Raw genomic sequence first — 13238 nt, forward strand, 5'->3', positions numbered from 1 at the left:
GATGTGTTTTTCGTTAGTGTTGTACAAAATACAACAGCACGGTGGTAAAATTTTGAATGCAATCTCAAGTTTTGTCCGTGATTTTTATGAGGGCCCCGTTTTGAATTTTAAAACCCGTTGCAAAATACAGCCCTGCTTTAATATACGAACATAATCCAAAATAGCCATAACAATTTATCCTTTAATATTCCACTTAGCAGGTGTAGGTGCACTGTGCAATTGACCTTTCCCGTCAACAATTTTTATCCGCTCAATCGATTCTTCAATTTTTTGAGGACAACTTTCCCAAAGAACCCATACTTTTTGACGCCATACTTTTTGACGAATAGTGCTGGTTTCCAAGCTTGGCCTAACATTCACCCGATTTTGAATTAAAATAAGGCCAATTCCAATTCTTCAAACGTGCGGCACTTTTCCGATTTTTTTTATTCTAAAATATGAATTCTGTGGAAAATTTGAACTTAAATAAGTCAAAGAATTGACTGAGACAATAAAACGAGATACATTTTTTGGCGGGAAATGTCAATTGGTTCTTGTAAAAATGACACTGATACGTGGATAGAGCCCCTTATTTACAATGATTTAAATTCTTTTTAAGAATATCAATCAAACGGAACTTGTTGCAAGGAGATCAGAAAAGTGAGAATGTTTCTACGCGATTTTTGCATAAACAAATGCATTTTGGCCATATCTTCTGAGTCCATAGTCCAATCCGGCCAAGGAGACTATATGACAAAACTTTACATCGGTTTCAATTTGCTGCGATCAAATCAAAAGAGGACAAGTGTCAGTCCTTCTATATAAAGCCAGTTTTTGAATCTAACATATACCTTACTCGACCACTCAGTGTTTGCTTTGTTGCTGAAACAGGAAGGCACTGTAGTTAGAATTCGTGAATGAGTATATTAGTGTGCTCACATTCAGCTGGGCGAAGTCTTCATCACTAATGTAATCTTAGAAACAAGTGGCTGGAAAAAAGGTTACGTTCTTATAGAAAATCATAATCTACTGAGTTATCATAAAATGAGCCCAAACATGCGGATTAGACTGTAAGACAATATATGGATGTTTTCTTTCACCTTTTAAGACTTATTTAATCGTGTAACATAAATTTCGAGAAAAAAAAATTGCTTCGATTATATGGAAAATTCGATTATATGGACTTTTTTGCATCGAAAAAGTCCATATAATCGAGGTATACCTGTACTCGGTTTCTATGACCCAAAGGACGATACGTACATTATTGCAGATGCTAGTCCAGTTGGACTTGGTGCCGTATTAGTACAAAAGAAATCATCTGGAGAATATCGTATTATTTGTTTTGCATCAAAAACTTCAACAACTACTGAACAAAAGTATGCGCAAACCGAACGCGAAGCCCTAGCTCTCGTATGGGCATGCGAAAAGTTCCATTATTATCTATATGGAAAATATTTTTGGTTGGTCACCGACCATAAACCATTGGATGCCTTTTTTGGAGATAGATTAAAGCCTTCACCACGAATTGAAATATGGAAACTACGGTTGATGGCTTATGATTATAAAGTCATGTATCGTCCTGGTAAAAACAATATAGCCGATCCATTGTCTCGGTTGTGTCAATCCATTCCAGACAGAGGGAATTGTTTCGATGAGGAATCGGAGAGAATCATCAGAGCTGTAGCTACCGATTCCTGCCCGATTTCAATAACCGTCGATGACACAATCGCTGCCACAAAAATGGACATAGAACTGCAAGAACTAATTAAATGGTTACCATTTCCACCGCGACGATGGCCCAAGACTTTACATAGATATAGGAAGATAAGTGATGGTCTGACTAGCGACGGTAGCTTACTTCTGAAGGACCAAAAAATCGTGATACCAAGGATTTTGCAGAACCGTATTTTACAGCTTGCACATAGCCCTCACTTGGGTGCATCATCTATGAAACGAAGATTGAGATCAAGAGTATGGTGGACTCGCATGGATCAAATGGTAGATAGCTTTGTTCAAGACTGTACAGAATGTGTATTAGTGTCAGAGCCAAACACTGAACCAATATCAAGGATAGAAGTACCTAACATGCCATGGGAAAAGGTAGCAGTTGATTTCACTGAAGTTATAGACGGACTGCATCTTCTAGTAATCACGGATTATTTTTCAAGATATCTTGAAACAGTAATCGTCAGATCAATGACAGCAAAGAATACAGTGACTAAACTGCGTGAAGTTTTTGCAAGATTCGGTTACCCTGAAAACCTTGTTTGTGACAATGGACAGCCAGTTACGCTTTGTTAGTCAGTGAGAACGGACGCTTTTTCAGATTATTCTGAGCAATAAAGTGAAGCTATTATTTCTGCCAGTCTATTTAGGCTGTGCACACAAATCGAACAATAAACACGAGAAACAATGGCCGTATCACCGTATCACCTTACATCAAACGGTCCTCGGATCAACACCATCGTCATCGACTTGAGTGCGGTGCCAACAAGAAAGATAACAATGGACATGATTGTCCGATTCATCAATCACAATTTGAAAATCCAGTTCTCGACTGTTCAATCGCTCCAACACAATACGGGAAAGTCTCTGGTATTCTTGGAATGCCTGTCAGAAGATCAGGCAATGGCAGTAGCAGACAAAAATGATGGGAAACACGAGGTCACGATCGAAAATATCAAATACACGGTAAATGTCTACATGGAGGATGGAGCAACAACAGTTCGAATTCATGACATTTCACCTCAATCCGAAAACTCGGTAATCGAACAAGCGTTGGAACAGTATGGAGATGTGATCTGGCTGAAAGAAGAGACATGGACGGAACCAGCCATTTGAAAGGGATACGAAGCGGCGTACGGTCGGCGCGTATAAGGTTGCATTCGGCTATACCGTCCTACATTAACATCCGCGGGGAAGTCACGTTAATCACCTACAAGAATCAACAGCAGACCTGCAGGCACTGCAACAAGCCAGTACATTGGGGTCGAAAGTGCATAGAAGTCAATTACATGGAGATGCAGCTGCAAACGGGAATTACAGGAAACGTTAGCGATAGACTGAGAGCATCCGGTGTAGATTACGCTGGGGCTTTGAAGCAACCTGTTGAGCGATAAACGAACCAGTAGATTTCGTTAACTTTATTCCAATAAAGGGGAGTTACAAAATTCCTGCGGAATTATAAATAAGGTTAATGGTGATTCAATTTAGCACAAATATACTACAACTCACTTTTGGTGATTCGAATTCGCAATCGTTTTAACAATTCGTGTCGAGAGATTTCTCGTTATTAGTTACCTACTGATATTGAAGGGGTTTTCTTTTATCGAACTTAAGACGTAAATCGTAAAAGGATCTCACCGCTGGTCTTTCAACTCTGATAGATGGATGGATTCAAATTTTGTCCCACGGGCTTAACTATTCACCAGCTAATTAATTATGGTCGTTTTAGTATACTGGATGATAGGAAATTGAATGTCCTCACCTTATGTTAAGAACAGCCTGGGAATGCAAGTTAGCTGTGTTTTCTAATCCCGAATAAGCGTTAGAATTCACTGTAAAATATATATAGATCAACAGATCCCAGCATTAATTTTACTAACTACAATGATAGTTTGCGAGTTCAATTAGCTTTTACCTGATTTTGGGATAGCAATTAACTAGATTTTTAACAATTTTTGTGAGATATTTTGGCTTAAGTTTAGAAAATAATTCCTTGGACGTAGTTCAGTTTGTCAACAAAGGCTATCTTGTTTACGATGAAATACAATGCGCTGACCGCAGACTCGTCTTCTGACCTTTCGTGTGGCAGACAATCCTCTTTCTGCGGTTTGGGTGTGGATACGTTTAGACGATCGCGTTCACAGGAGTGGGCACGATGGGGCTCGTCGGATCACTGGACGTGGCGGGATCAACACAACCTACCCAATCAGCCACTGGGAGCATTGGAAATGGTAACACAAGCAAACAGGTAAGTGCCACTTTCACAAATCTCAATCAATTAAACCGAGTTCGAGGGAACTCAAGTAAAATGGAGGATTCAATTATCCGTGCTTCTGGACAGGGAATAACTATTAACAAAGATAGTACTGTTGACACTGTTGCCGTACCCCACGACAAAGGTCAGCCAGAGAATAGCACAGCTGATCTTCGTATCACTGATGCATCAAATGGCGATCAGAATCACACTGACACACTTACAAAACCATCTACATCCGCAGTAGAGGGATCTCATTTTGGAATACCACTAAACAATTTGTACATGGCACTCAGTTCGGATGAAGAGTTACCTGCAAAAGATGGTACTCGAAGCAGAAGTGTATCACCAGCTCATCAGAAAACCAATAAACGAAATAGATCAAGAAAATCCTCTAAATAATTAGCAAAATGAGTGCTTTAACCTATAACGTTGCATCAATTAACATGAATGGTATTTCTAATAAAAACAAGGTTGACGCATTGAAAGCCTTTGTGCATTTGATGGAACTTGATGTTGTGATGCTGCAGGAGGTTCACGAACAAATTAACATAAATGGTTATGATTCGTTCTCAAATATTGATCATCATAAACGTGGGACTGAGATAATGGTTAGATCACATATAATAACTTCCGACGTACAACGCAGTATTGACACTCGAATTATTATCATTAGAATAAATAATCATTCTACTGTCTGCAATGTGTATGCACCATCTGGCACTGGCCAAAGAGCGGAGAGGGAGAGGTTTTTTGCCGATACAATTCAATATTATGTCAATCACGGTGTGGATAAACTGATTTTGGGAGGCGATTTCAATGCAGTTGTGAATAAAAAAGATGCCAATCATTCTTCAAATCAAAGCCAATCTTTAAAGTTTCTCATACAATCTCTAAAACTTTGTGACGCGTGGGAAGTCATACATAAATCGACCGTCGATTACACTTTTGTTAGGAATGGTTCAGGAGCAAGGTTAGACAGGTTTTATATATCAGAGGGACATAAACAGGATATTATCGGTATTAAATCAAATGTATGTTGTTTTTCTGATCATAAGGCAGTGATTCTTAAAATAAGGCTGCCAAATTTGGGAAAACCACATCGTAACAGATTCTGGCGGTTCAATAATGCAATCTTAACAGACAATGTTCTCACGGAATTTAGATCCAAGTGGGTGTGGTGGGTAAGACAGCGTAGGTCCTATGACTCATGGTTCACGTGGTGGAATGAATTTGCAAAAAAAGAAAATCGCATCGTTTCTCAAATGGAAAACCAGCGTTGTTAGGAAACGGGAGCATGCCACAATGGAGTTTTACTACGGCGCTCTGAATTTGCTTCACCAACAGTATGTGGACAATCGGGATATGATTACAGAAATCAATTTGGTAAAAGGGAAAATGCTAGCTTTGCAAAAACAAATATCAAAAAACTATTATGCACACTCAAAAACAATGATCAATGGAGAAGACACATCAATTTTTCACGTTGGCGAAAATATTAAAAATAAAGGGAAGGCAGTCATTAAATCACTCGAAATCGAAGGGAATCAAGAAACCGATAGTTTGAAAATAGAGATTTCTGACTCATTTTCAGAAGCTTTACTCAACATCAGCAGTTACACCAGATAATTACTTTAATCCGCATAAGACTGTGAATGCTAGTTTACCCGCGAATAACGATTTGATGGCTCCAGTTACAGAAGAGGAGCTGCTGTTAACAATTAAAACCAGTCAGTCTAAAAAGTCTCCTGGTATTGATGGATTCTCGAAAGGTTTCTATTTGAAATGCTGGAGCATCATAAAAACTGAGCTTGTAGCGGTGGTTAATGATGTGTTAAACGGAAAAATGTCGAAAACATTCGTTGAGGGTATCATAGTTCTAATACACAAGAAAGGAAATGGTAAAAACTTACAAAACTATCGTCCAATAACATTATTGAACTTTGATTATAAACTTGTGGCAAGAATTCTTAAATCTAGGCTCAGTAAAATCAGTTCGTTGCTGTTATCCAACGAACAAAAATGTTCAAATAGTCCCAAAAATATTTTTGAAGCAACTGGTGGAATTAGAGACAAAATATTGGAAACAAATTTAAAAAAGAAAACATCTTTATTGATATCTTTTGACCTAGAAAAGGCATTTGACCGAGTAAATCACACTTTCTTGCAGACAACTTTAGAAGCTATGGGCGTGAACAATAATTTTATTCGATTATTAAAACGAATTCAAGAAAACTCATTTTCAAAAATTTTGATAAACGGTAGTTTTTCCCCTGAAATTAAAATAGAGCGGTCCGTAAGGCAGGGACAATGCTCTTGTTTTGCTTATATTTAGAGCCTCTAATCCAAAAGCTGAAAACGTGCTGTAATGAAGAACTAGAAATTTTGAATAATTACGCGGATGATATAAGTATGATTCTTAATGATATTAGAAAACTCAAAAAATGTATTTTCGACAAATTTGAGAAAGTTGCCGGAGCAAAAATTAATTTGTTAAAAACGAAAGCATTGGTCATAGGTGTAAACAAAAGGTTGGAGTTACCCGATTGGATTCAAGTTACTGAAAACATTAAAATATTGGGTATTCACTATCACAATAACAGTAAATTAATGATGAGTTTGAATTGGGATGATGCAGTTAGAAAAGTGAGTTTTATTTTATGGAACAATAATTTTCGGACATTAAATTTAATTCAAAGAATATTTTTTTTAAATACGTTTGCCTCTTCTAAAATTTGGTATGTAGCATCTACGGTGCCTACAGATAAAAAAATAATAGCTAAATTGAAAAGCATGTTTGGAAATTTTTTATGGCATCGTGCAGCATTGAGAGTTTCATTTGATCAATTGTGTTTGCCAAAATCCAAAGGAGGTTTGGGATTGATATCACCTGAATACAAATGCAAAGCGCTTCTATTAAATAGATACTTACATTCAAAGATAGAATCACCCTACTTTCACGGTTTAACTGACCAATTAGAAAATCCACCAAATATAGAAGAAATACCAATAAATTAAGGATTTCTTAGAACTTTATTTCTTGAGCTACCGTATTTACCTGAAAATATAAAAGAAAATCCAAAAATCAGCTATTGCATTGTATACTAATTATATAGCTAGAACATCCGTTCCACATATAGTGCAAAAGTATCCGCAGTTTAGATGGGAAAGGATATGGAAAAACATTTTTGATAAAAACCTTTCATCGGATTACCAAGCTTCATGGTTTCTTCTTGTGAACGAAAAAATATCTTGTGCAGAACAACAATTTCGTTTCGGTAGATCTGTGAGTGAGATGTGTGTTTTCTGTCCTCAAGAGATTGAAGATTGGAAGCACCGGTACGCTAACTGCGAAAAAGTGCGCAATTGTTGGTGGTATTCCTTAACACAAATAAAAATAATTAACAGAAATCGTACACGAAACATAAATTTTGACACTTTTAAATACCCTACATTAAATATGCTAAACACAGAGGAAAGAACAAGTGCAGCAAAAATATTCATTGAATTTCTAAATTATGTAAAATCTAGAAGCAGGGATGAATTGGATCTTAATGAACTAATTTTTAATCTCGAATGCAACAAGTGAAAGTGGCACTTATACGTACTAGGAACAATAAAATAACAAAACAAATGTTACAAATTATGTAAATCTACAAAATGAAATAAAACACGTAATTAGAAGGAAAAAAAAATTTTTTTCTTCAGAAGAATTCTAAAATTTTTGTCGCTTGAACGGAATAACCATAAACCACACGGTACCATATGGCCTTTGAAAGGCAAAACCGCACATCACTCAAAACAATTTCGATCAGTGTCACAATGGGTCGAAACTGGAGGAAGGGGTCGTTCAACAATGATGTCACATGTTTTAGGGGGGAGGGGGTCTAAGATTTTGTGACACTGCATATAGTAGGTATACAAAAAAGCGTGATGGAGGGGGGAGGGGGGGTCTGGAAATCTTAAAATGTAGTGGACGTCATATTTGAATCGTCCCAGAACAGACTTACAAGATTTCTTACACGCCTATCGTGCTACACCACACACAATTACGAACTATTCACCTTCTGAACTTATGTTCGGCTGGAATATACGTGACAAAATACCAGGAAATCAGAGAAAAGTAAACGTTAATCAAGCAATGGAAAATGATAGATTAGCCAAGGAAAAGGGAAGAAATTACACAAATAAGAAACGACGGGCTAAGATGTCAAATATTGATGTTGGGGACACAGTTGTTGTCAAAACTTAGTCAAAAAGAACAAACTAACACCTACATTCAATCCTCAACAATATTTCGTTACAAAGAGAGAAGGAACAAGATTGCATCTGCAGAATAAAAGATACCGGAGTAGTCTGTAATAGGCATGTCAACCATGCGAAGAAAAAATTTGTCAGAATCCTCTTCTTAATCAAAACTCCTGACTCAGAATTTTCTCCAAAATGGTATCTCAATTGAATCTATCATATCTTTTAAATTTAAAGAAATATTATTATTACGATCTATTGCAGATGGTCTAGATGTCGAAATCACAGCCACACCTCAATCAAACAAGGAGCAACAAAAGAACCGGACAGCAAATCGGAAACGATCTAGTGAAGCTCCAATAACAGAAGTGCAGAGAGCAACTGGAAGAATAAAACGGAAACCAGCTCATTTAGATGATTATAAACTATATAAATTAAATTCAAACTAAATAATTATAATAAATATTAAGTAATGAAAAAAGGGAGAGAATGTAGGATCCCAGTAGCCATTGCTATATGAAGATCTATGACTAAATATGATTGTCAATAAACTAATCATTATTATCCAAACTACCAAGCGATCAAGACGTGTTTTCTCTCCTACAATATCTGCTTTATTTTTGTGTTTATTATTACTTTCAACGCGGTGAATTAAAGGAATATGATTAATTTATCGACTAGTCACAATTCTTTGCATATATGTATTACAATAATTTAGAAACTTTAATTTTAAAATAAAGCACAACATCCTTTCATGGCTGCCTTTCATGCGATATTGATCAAAGAACCCACGATTCTATCATTTGGTCGCCTGAAATAGAAAAAGGTGCTTTGCTCTCTGTCTTATGACGATCACGACTTATTCCAGTACTGTCCTTAGGAGATGGTGGAGCTGTGAATCAAGAAACCTTTGCAGTTAACGCGGAAACAGTTTGAAAATCTGGGAGTCGAGGGACCACCTGACGCAGATAGAAGAGAAGGTAGTAAGTTTATGAATACTCTACCCGTCCGAAAGCAAGAACCGAATCAGATATGCTGACCATCCTGATTGTTAATACGGGTTAACGACAGGTTTTCATGTTTCAACTGAATTGGAGAAAAATTCTGATGCCATTTCAAATCGTATAGAATTTCTGTATTACAACTCCTAATAATCCTGGAAAACAATTCGAATATCTTCGAAACCTTCAATGAACGAACCGAGTTTTGATTTATTATCAAGGAATTAGAATTTAATAATTCTGAGGTCTTTCTCAGAATAATAAATGCAGCCAATGTTAATAATATTCTAAAACGGATGGATATGTGTGTATTTTGCTTTTTACACTCGGCTGTGAAGGTTTCTAATTAAATTACGATACACTGCGCGTTTATAGAAAGCCGGTTCTTCAATCTAATCTGGGAAATTCATTCTATACCCTTTAGTACTTCGATCAGAATCCCGAAATGCAGCAGCCCCATTTAAAAAAGGGAAATAACAACGTAGCTTACCGTTCTTCTTTCTGTCGGTGATCAGCAACTACTCTGTTCCTGATGGATTGTAATTGCTCGAAGATCTACGGAATCGGACTCTTCTATTCCAACTCACTCAGAACATTCCCACCGGTAAACATTCCCTCATTAGCATAAACATTCCGGCCTGTTGGAACCCGTATCAAACACGGACAATCTATCCAACTCGTTCATCCCATCGCCCGTGTCCACCCATTCCGGAACATTGCGGGACGACGAGATTCGCTTCTGGAGGTGCTTCTTGTTCTCTTCTGGTGCTGGTGTTCCGACCGACCGACAGCACCCCACGCACACACACTCGCTCACTGATGGGAACCGACGGAACAATCAGAAAAAAAATACAAAAACCAGCCAAAGGAGAAAGGCTGCTTGTCCAGCCAGAGAATCCCGACCCGACAATCCAAATCTTCTGCACCGAATCCCGTGGTCCGTGGTTCAGGGGATGCACCTTCTTCTGTGGTCACACACTGCGGGGTTCTTCTAGCGCGACTTCCGGCACCACTTTGCGACAGTTTTCCACTAATTTTCGCCACTTTTTCGTTCACTTCGAGCCACCGAAAATTGCGAATCCCTTTGCAAGAGCGTTCATCAAACACGACGACGACGACGGCGGACGGCAAAACGCAAAGCAGCGCGATCTCTTTATTTTTTGTTTGTTTGTGGTGGAGGCTGTGCTGCTGCGCTCTGCTGACACCAACACGCTGCTGGTGGTTTAGGGGTGCTTATTTTACGTCTTTTGCATGTGTTCGTCGATAAGTGATAGTGATTCGAAAATATACACGGTTAGAAAAAAGTACCTTATATTAGGTACTTTTCACTCAAATCGGGGGTTCAGTGTGGGAACCCAAAATTAAGTTTTTTTTCTTGAAATGAAGCAAAAAAAAAAAAAAAAATTACTCAAGGCTGAGTTTAATTTACCCAACGTTGCGCACCAAAATGATACCAAGGTATAGCCACCTGTTCCAGCACGTTGTATCGGTTGTTTATTTTTCATGCACTATGGAACCAACTAGATAAAAAAACAAATTCGTCTAAAACGCTTTTTCGTTCGTTCAAGCATATCCTAATTCAAATAACAACAGAAATTTTCGAAGCAATTTGTTGCCGGAAATGCTAATTAGTTTCTTATTCATCACCCTAATTCTAATTACTGAGTCGTATGCCTTTTTATATTCGTTATTATTATTTTTTTTTATTGTCTTTATTTTAGAGGCTTTCAGCCCTAGGCCGGATCTATTGTTTATGCATTTAGTGTGGGTACACTGCCAAAAATATCTATATAAGATATATGTGTCGCCGTTATAAACTTTTGCAATAGCTTCACCCTAATATAATCGATATAGAATCACACATAAATTATATAATTGCTGATTCGAGACCACACATAAAGTTTATTTGGATATATATTTTATTAGTAGTTCGCGGGGGGAATGGTTATGTGTGCGCTGATATACATCATAAGTTAAATCTATGGATTTTTGCCAATAAATGTGTGGATTTTTAGTAGTGTAATGGCGCCTAAAGTTTGACAGCTTCTTGAAGAGAGAAACTTTGCGATCACAGCGCCTCCACGAGATTGCCACTTGTGTTTCGTTTCAATACGACCGTTAAATTTCTTACACAAGATTGAAAATGAAGTTGCATGTCTGTTCTCCCTGATTTGAGTGAAAAGTACCTAATATTATGTATTTTTTCTAAGCGTGTATTCCTAAATATTTGCTCTATTTCAATGAAAATAAATACTAAGGTATGGAAATCCATGTTTTGTTTGCGTGCCTTTCGTGTATGGCAAGAAAGCGTTCACTACTACATTCGAACGAGCTCCCATAAGAAGCCGTGCAAATATATACGTCACCATTTGCTGTTTACATTCTGCATCATCCACTAATGCACTTGCATTTGGTCTTCTTCCTCACCTTCTATCTATTCTCATTGGCTCTATTTATTTTTGTCGTGTTGCATTCATCATTAATCGAATGTCAATCCGGTCTACACCTTTGAGCACCCCCATGTAACTAGTTCGCGAGTTGCGGCAGGTACGTACACAGGTGCGGTCCGGCGCGTATTCGTACACGGCGTTGGCGCAGGATTGTGTGCGTGAGTGCGACGCTCGACGATAGTTTTCGAGATTGGGGTCGCATTTTCGAACACAACATCAGGCGATTATCGATTTAAAAAAGATGGCTTTCGCTCGAAATTCGCCGCTCCATTCCACGAGGGGTATTTATCACGATTTGGATTTCAGCACGGTAAAAATGTTCATAAAAATTATTTGATCATGATTATAGTGATTTTACCTTACACTGAAATAAATGTTATGGAACGTACACACGGTCAAGCAGTTTGACCAACATTGACTCCACCTCTCGTTTATTCAAACATCCATCAAGTTTTATCGACAGCGACACGAACAATCAATTTATTCGACCAACAATATCACACACGAACGACCGAAGCGCCAACTTGAGCACCAACCATCAACAAATATATGGGGGTTTGTGCAACTTCACTACAAATGCTCAAACATGTTCGGCGAACCTTGACTCCACCCCCGACAACTCAAACCAAAATCAAACCGTTTTAATTTTTTCCAACCGAGCCGCCAACTGTCAAATTGTTGTTCGAACAACTTCACACACGTTCAAACAAAGCAGCAACCGAAGCGTTTTCTTGGGGGCGGAGTCAATGTTCGTCGAACTGCTTGACTGGTGTGTACGTTGCATTAGAGTAGTTTGAACTAAAAAATTGCTCTTAAAATAACTATTTCATGTTGTTGTTAAAATAAATAATTTTATTATTGAAATAACTTTATTGTTGTTTATATTACCACGCGCATAGTTAAAACAATAATAAACCATAGTGACGAAAATTTCTCTGTCAACGTCGAAGCTGTCGCATTGTGTTGTGTTGTAGGAAGCAAGACAATGGAGTGTATAAGTTTAGTTTTAATCAATTCCTACGGTCACAAATAATAATAAATGAAGCATTTCTGGATTGATAGTAAGTAAACAGTTAGCAAGCGCTGATAAAAAAGTACGAATAAAAGCACAGTTTTATTTATTTCAGCCCTGATTGCCGTAAACATCAATGCTGCTCGTCGATAAAGATTGCCGTTTCTGTTGAGGACATCTTGGCTATCCGGACGACGAGCATTATTGGCATCATACAATATTGATCTCCAACTCTAGATTCGGCGATGATTCCAGTGATGGTAAATACTGACTCAGTTGCTGCTTGCGCCGGAGCTGCCTCGTGAACTTACGGACGGCTTGTTTACAGTTCGGAAAAAGGGTCACGGGATTTGATCCCCCATGCATTTTCAAGGGGCAGAATTTAAGGGATTTGGGCACGAAAAACGAAATTCCAGCAAATCCCGCGACACCGTTTCCGAACTGTAAACCAGTCTTGAGTCTGATTTACACCATTTTATCATGCCGAATACAAATGTGTAATATAACGGCTATTTGATTATGAGACAAATAAACATTGAATATAAAAATACAAAAACTATTCGGTTTTT

The 13238-nt window shown here is 37.8% G+C and overlaps 1 protein-coding gene and 1 long non-coding RNA gene across 4 annotated transcripts in view; both read right to left on the reverse strand.

Moving 5' to 3' along the window:
- The window catches only part of LOC134221373 (trithorax group protein osa), a 535812-nt gene extending 525458 nt beyond the window's left edge, over nucleotides 1-10354 (reverse strand). Inside the window, exon 1 of one of the 3 annotated variants that reach the window (XM_062700565.1) lies at nucleotides 9698-10354. The gene's annotated coding sequence lies outside the window, so the exon portion shown is untranslated. The remainder of the gene's footprint in view (nucleotides 1-9697) is intronic. The other 2 variants (XM_062700566.1, XM_062700564.1) reach the window with 2 other exon arrangements.
- Nucleotides 3297-3731, reverse strand: LOC134225482 (uncharacterized). Its single transcript, XR_009983255.1, has 3 exons — nucleotides 3620-3731; nucleotides 3467-3536; nucleotides 3297-3410 (listed from the first exon to the last, which is right to left on the reverse strand). It is a non-coding gene; the product is annotated as an uncharacterized LOC134225482 (long non-coding RNA).
- Nucleotides 10355-13238: the final 2884 nt, after the last annotated feature.

Source organism: Armigeres subalbatus, chromosome 3 (genome assembly GCF_024139115.2).
Source record: "Armigeres subalbatus isolate Guangzhou_Male chromosome 3, GZ_Asu_2, whole genome shotgun sequence".
NCBI lineage: Eukaryota > Metazoa > Arthropoda > Insecta > Diptera > Culicidae > Armigeres > Armigeres subalbatus.